This window comes from Lycium ferocissimum, chromosome 2 (genome assembly GCF_029784015.1).
Source record: "Lycium ferocissimum isolate CSIRO_LF1 chromosome 2, AGI_CSIRO_Lferr_CH_V1, whole genome shotgun sequence".
Taxonomy (NCBI): Eukaryota; Viridiplantae; Streptophyta; class Magnoliopsida; order Solanales; family Solanaceae; genus Lycium; species Lycium ferocissimum.
In genome coordinates this window covers 61771049-61778379 of record NC_081343.1, presented here as the reverse complement: position 1 = coordinate 61778379, position 7331 = coordinate 61771049, and positions in this window count along the sequence as shown.

Sequence of the window (7331 nt, the reverse complement as noted above, 5' to 3'; positions counted from 1 at the left end):
TGATGGACTATAAAGTGGTAATATTTTCAAAGGCTCAAGGGTGGATTTCATTGTACTTTGGCCTATTATGTCATTGGTTGAGCGTAAGATGATGGATTCAAATCCTACCATATCAAGAGAGTAAGACATCGGATTTGAGTCCTGATGCACTATGATGATAAGATGTTGGGTTTAAGTCCCATCGATTTATGGCCTAACATGCTTTTATATGGATAAGACGTTGGGTCTAAGTCCGATGCACTATATTGATGATGCAATGATAACTAGGCAAAATAATGTGTATTTGATGAAAAATCTTGAAGCCCGTCCCACTTGATATGCTCCATTCCGTGAGGGGAATGTGGTAGCGGTGCATAATAATTCTAAATTATAACAAGTGGTTAAACGAATGAACGTGGGCGTGACAAATGACAAAATAATGTTAATCATCATTGTGGTAATATAAGAGGAAGAACATTATGGGTTCTCAAAATGGTTCTTCTAGAGGTGAAGGTAATTTTTGTCATTAATATGATATGAAAGGTTATTAGGCACACGGTTGTCATGTGACCTAATTTGATAAAATTTTATAAATCCTCCATCAAAAGAAAGGAAGACAATTCAAGGTGATGTTGAGGTGGGTCATATAATTATGATAAATGTCAAGGCATGACAAAGGGCTTATAATAAAATTTATGAAGTTAGTCCATTGCTTGAAGAGCATGTAACTTGTGATAAGCATTGTGAATGCTCGACCATTCTTCAAAGTGAATGTGTCAAGATGTGATAACAATTATGGATAAGGATGTGCTTATGTATGGTTGATTAAATACCACAATTCATCTCTAAGGGAGGTTTGAGAGAAATAAAAAAAAAAAATATATTATATTTTGGCGTAAAAGGTCATTGGCCATGTACTTTCAATATGTTAAATATTGTGGTATGTCTTATCATGAACTACCAAAGGCTAAAAGTAAGAAATAAGTCTTGCTTATAAAGGTTTTGGCCATGACCATAATGACAATCACTCCCCCTAAAAGGAGATGTTCACCATACAGATGGGATTATGAAATGTGTGGTCGTACATAGTTAATTGGGAGCTCTGGAAAAGCTAATTTGTTACTACCCGAAGGAATGAAATTGTTCATAATATTGGTGTTATAGTAAGTCTCAAAAGAAACTTTTTAAGTTTCAAAGGCATTGGCCAAATATGAATTATATTGAGACTATATAAATTATGGGAAGGTTTAATGTCTTCATATTACTATGACTATAGCGGGTAAACAAAATATATGTGTAATGTTACCCATTTTTCCTCCGAATTTGTACTACATAAATACACGCATGATGGAATCACATGCTACGGAAGTTGGCATGACCGGTTGGCCATCCGGGTCAAATGTGATGCGAAAATAATTGAGAATTTATGTGGTTGTTTATTGAAGAAATAAAATATTCTTCAAGAATTCTCTAGTGCTGCTTGTTCTCATGATGAAAAATTGATTAATTTACCATGATTTTGGAATATATATATATATATATTGTATCCCATATACATATTTTGGAACGTATAAAAGGTGATATATATATATATATATATATATATATATATATATATATATATATGGGCCCAGTCACCTGCCATGTGGATCGGTTTACTATTATATGGTTTTAATAGATGCATCTATGTTATGGTCACATGTGCATTTGGTATCAACTTGCAATTTGGTTTTTGAAGGTTGTTTGCTCAAATTGTTATATTAAGAGCACCGTTTCAAACTATGAAATTATGTTGATAATGCTGGTTTATATCAAAGTTGGTTTAGCAGAAATTGTATGCCTCCAATTATAGCTAAACAATTGGTTATGAGAACAAAACTCCCAAAAAGAAATTTGGGATGAGATATGTTATTTAATATGTAGCAGCACTTGTACGCATCAAGCCAACAAGTTATAATAAGTTCCCTTATCATAATTGGTTCAGGGTCAGGAACCAAATAATTCCCATCTAAAAATTTGAATGTGTGGTATATGATTTAATTGCTCCACCACAACACACATAGATGGGTCCCCAAATAAGGTTGGGAGGTAAATGTTAGATTACCTAACATTAGGGGGAGCTGGATGACAAGCGATTGGAAAATAAGGTATATGTAATGAATTATCGCTGGTATGATCCTCGTTTAAAAGATAATTCAAGTAAATTGCCAGAGGCATTTGCTGACCCAAAAGTGAATATTAAATCTTCGCTGCAAATGCTCCAATTAGAATAAAGTCCTTAAAGGATGAGTCTATGGCGATAGACCAATTGGTTCCAAAGATAAAACTCCTTAAAGAAGGAGAGGAGCAAATGATCAAGATGGTCATACTAATGAGGCAAGTTCTTTAAAAGAGCATCACGACATAATACTTTATAAAACCTTGGAAAAGGTTCAGGTACCTGAAATTGATGAAAAATGAAGAGATCTCGATAAATTATGTCACATTGGAATCGATATCAAATAACCGTCGACGATATCTTTGAAATAATGTAGCGCTCAATATTATTATGATGACGAGGATCTTGAATTCAAATCTGTCAAAGAATATGGACAGATATAATGATTGGTCAAATAAAATACGCAGTTCAAATATATTTTGTTTTACTTGGAAAAGTGATGTTTTGGACCTGTAGTCCAATGACCTCAAGGTTTAATGTCAATGGGGGTACAAATGAATTCTTGTGCTAAAAGTAAAATGAGAAATAAAAACCGTAAAAATAAATTACGGCTTGTGCCTTGTGGCATAAAGATTTTCGTAAAAGTCCTAACATTATTGTATGAGACGTATGTATTCTCCCGTGGTGGATGCAATGGGTTTCTATCAGTCCGGCAATATATGAAAATTTTGAATGCGTATAATTCATTGTTGTCAATATGGCCATATAGATAATGAAAGAAAATCCGTAGGGATTTAAATTGGTTTGAAGCATTTAAGGTTTACGAAAATAAAGCTTCACAAATCTTTATATAGGTTAAAGCGATTCCATCGAGTACCCCAATGGTTGTGATGTCGCTAAATATAAATAAACATCATTTTGACCTAATGATAATGATGAGTATATTGTATTGCATACTGCAAAAGAAATTATTAATATAGATTTGTTTGTCCTAACAATTATTATCAAGGTTTTGTTGGTTATGTAAATGCAGGGCATTATTTGTATTATTACATGAAGTTTGATCTTTAAGCAAGTACCGATTTGACAGGATACCGCCACACTATGACGTTCGATACGGCGCAACAATTGTTGATACTTATACAAAGCAATTCGTGAATACGTGTCCGGTCGAGATCAATAATTCAATACATTTTGCAATAATATGATGTTTATTTGGAAATGAAGATTTCAACAATATTGTACAAAGCTTGCATAGCTCAATTGAAAGAAGGATATAACAAAGGAGACAAAATACAACACATTCCTCAAAGTTCTTTTTCCTGACATGATCTTCAACAGAAGGTGAAATAGGTTTTCAACAAATACGCTCGATTGATAAGTTGACGGACATGTTCAGTAAAGCATTGCTAACCTCGACATTTGAGAAGTTGATATACAAGATTTGGATGTGTTGTCTCCAAGAATTAAGTGATACTTTTATCAGGGGGAGTATAATACGCGCTGTACTCTTTTTCCCTTAGCTGAGGTTTTATCCCACCGGGTTTTCCTGGCAAGGTTTTTAATTTGGCAACCTAGCAATGCGTATTACGAGATATGTGTACTCTTTTTCCTTCACTAGATTTTTTTTCCCAATCGGGTTTTTCCTAGCAAGGTTTTAACGAGACACATCATCTATTAAGGACATCCAAGGGGGGAGGTTATGAAATAATAAGCGGATGTCCACCACTCTAGAAATAAATTCCCACTTCCTCCATGATCTCAAAGGTTTAATGTAATGTCTCCCACTTCACCCATGATCTTCCCACATTCTCATATGTTGAATGTCATATTTATATCTACCCTTTTATATGCCTCTATGCACCACTATAAATAGAGGCATAGGGATTCATACTTGAACAACACTTGAACACACTTAAAACATATTGGGATGAATAAGAAAGCTCTCATCTCTTGTCTCTCTATCTCTTTATTGTTCTTGCTTCATCTTTTGATATATTGTACTAACTCTTTAGAATGATTTTACAACACTTAGCAAGTTAAATTTTTATATAAAACAGGAAGTGAAGATTTGAGTAATTAAATATGAAACTGGTTTAAGTCACTCATAATATACAACAGGCTTTAACTTTCACTCTCTTTTTTTGTCACCTTATCTTTCCACTGTTTTCTAAATCCAAAAAATTATTATCACATAATAATCAAAGATGAACTTCATGAAATTGATCAATATGATAATATAACGCATAATAGGTTAGAACACTTATAGAAAATGGAATTAAGTTAATCATCTTTTTCCTTTTTAATTTTACTGAATTATTTTTTGAATTGATCAAAGCTTACCATGGTCTTCATATAAACTCCATACTTTAAGTGCCTTAAAGATGTTTGTTCTCATGAAAATTCACCAAATTAATGTGAAAAATTTTCATTGTTTTGGTTTATATAAAAATTTCATTATTTTTATTTGTTTTAAGAAAAGAAAAAAGATGAGGATATAAATATAAAAAGCAGCTAAACCTGTCAAGCTCTTGGTTTTCCAACTCAAACTCTAATTATTTGTCGTGGTTATTAAAAATGATTTTCTCAATTGTTTGTCTTTTTAAAAGTTCAAAGCATAATTAATGGACATGAGACATAAATAGAGTAAATATTTAATGAAGAGAAATTATAACTTAGACATATTTGAAGGTAAAATAGTCAAACGCATGTCCTAACTAAAGTGTCTTATGGGCTTGTAAAACAAAAAAAGATGATAGATAATTTGGGGACAGAGAAAGTATCAATTTTAATTTGTCAACCCGATTGCTCTTACTTTGGTTTAGCAAAAACGTAAAAAAGCATTAAATATCAACCTCTTCGTTAGTTAATTTTACTTTCACCAAAGGGAAAAACAAACAAACAAATTAAAGGCGCACACATGACCAAGATAATCTTGATCATTTGGGAAAGGGAAGCATTTGCTTCTACAGTACCTTTTCGTGGTAGGAGCACGGCCACGTCAACACAATAACTAACAGTTTGCTTTAAATACGACTAATTGAGGCGTTTTCAACCTCCTCTAAGAGACAAAGATCCAAAAGGTTTCCCAATTGCAAGATGGCATATCGGCCGAGCAATTACTCCCTCCGTCCAATTTTATTTGTCACGTATTGATTTGATATGTCTATTAAGAAGCCAAAAATAGAATGATAATTTATTATATTACCTCTAATTATTGCTGAGTAACGTAATAGTTGAAATTAATAAAATATACTTTAAAAATTGTGCAACCACTAAAAATCCTTCAAATGATAAATTTTTCTTAATTTTTCAAATTGGATAAGTAAAAATGGACGGAGTGACTAGCATCCACTGAATGGGGAGAGATAGAGCACGAGGATGTGTTGGCAGTGTTACTTTTCGTGTTTAAATTATGGAATCGTTTTCAGGAAGTGTTGATTGCAATGGGATATGCATGATAGCAGGATAATATTATCTTAAACTCTTATCTCTAGCAAGAAAATGATGTTTACTATAAGAAACTCCGTCAAACAATTAAGAGTAAGATGTCCAAAAAAGCATGCAATCTGATGAGTTACGACATTTCATAGTTTTGATGATATGACAAACAAGCAAGGGACCAGGTTCTCCACTGGTTTCCATGAGAGCAGCACAACACAATAACAACTGAAAGTTCATTTACCTGTTCACGCAGAACCGCAACAAACAAATTTCGTATGTCCGTTAAAAAGACTAAAGGCCTCTGGTAAGGTCACTATCCACGCCGTCACGTTCTCCACGCTCTTTCGTTGCTTGGCCTCATATATATATATATATATATATATATATACACAACATGTTAGGATCATTTGACCCATCACTTTAAAACCTAAAAGGGCAAAATCTTACAAGTGCAGCCGCCACCTTTCTCAAGGTGCTCTAAAGTGCAAAGCCTCAACAAGTGGAAGGACCAGATCCCAGAACTGAAGATACTTTAACTCCTTAGGTTTGTTGAGAGTCGTTGTTTCTTGTTCTATATATTGTAAACCTACATTCCCTTGAGAAGGGCTGTTTGTAGGTATTTTCTTGTTCTTAGTTTTCAAACAGTGTGTTAACACTTTGGCTAGAGTTAGTCATTGTGGTTTGAATTCTCAAGGGATGCCCTTGAGTAATACACTAGGATTGTACCATAGTCTAGGTGTATTAGTTTCTCGGCCTAGAGAAGTGAAAAGGGGTGAAGGTTGCAGAGTTGTTTGTGAGGGGAGATTAGTGGTGTAGATTCACCTACAACAGAGGTGTTGTGAGGGGTAAAATTAGGAACTAATTCCAAGGACAAAAACTTGTAATCTTACACTTTGCTCAGTCTAGTGAAATTGAAATTCTACTGGTGTAGGTCGTGGTTTTTAATCCCTTGATCGAGGAGTTTTCCACGTAAAACATCTTGTCTTATTTACCTTTCCGCACTTCACTGTTAAACAGTTCAGGGACCTGGTCCGCTAGACTGTTTTGGTGGACACATCGGTTATATCACGATCAAACCAAAAAGCAACCACTGCTCTAAAATAAACATATCTTCAAATTGTAATCTGTTAAACAGGTCCACCTAACATAATTGTGATGACAAATCATTTCAGCTTTCATTTTTTCGATTTTTTTTTCCTCCCTTTTTGTAGGAATTTTGAAAGTCTAATCATCTAGTATACGTCAATTCCTATGAATTTCAAGGAAATGGAGCAGGATTGCTTCCTTTGTAATTGACAGCAAAGTATTCTGATCCATTTACATGTGTCTCCATGGTTTACCTCAGTTGTTTCTGTTGAAAATCAGTGGGAAATCGCTGTGAATGGGAGAAAAAGATTTCTTGCTTAACGTACCCGAGTCAATTGTTATTTTTGTCTAGTCGTCATTCATTGAGATACTTGTACACTAGAATTAGACTACAGAAAAGGGCCAAAATTACCCCTGAACTTTGGAAAATAGTTATCCAGTAAAGCGTTATCTTTAGGGCCAATTATATCTTATACTTATGGGGTCAATTATACCCTTATGTCTAACGAGTTCTTACGTGGCATTACTGTCACTTCTTCAAAATTATTTTTCCCTCAAATAATTTTTTACCCACTAAAATAACCCGACCCGATCCAATTTTTTTCCAACCAAACTGATACGGACCCAACCCGTTACCCCTTGGCTGGATTAAAAAAAAAATCGG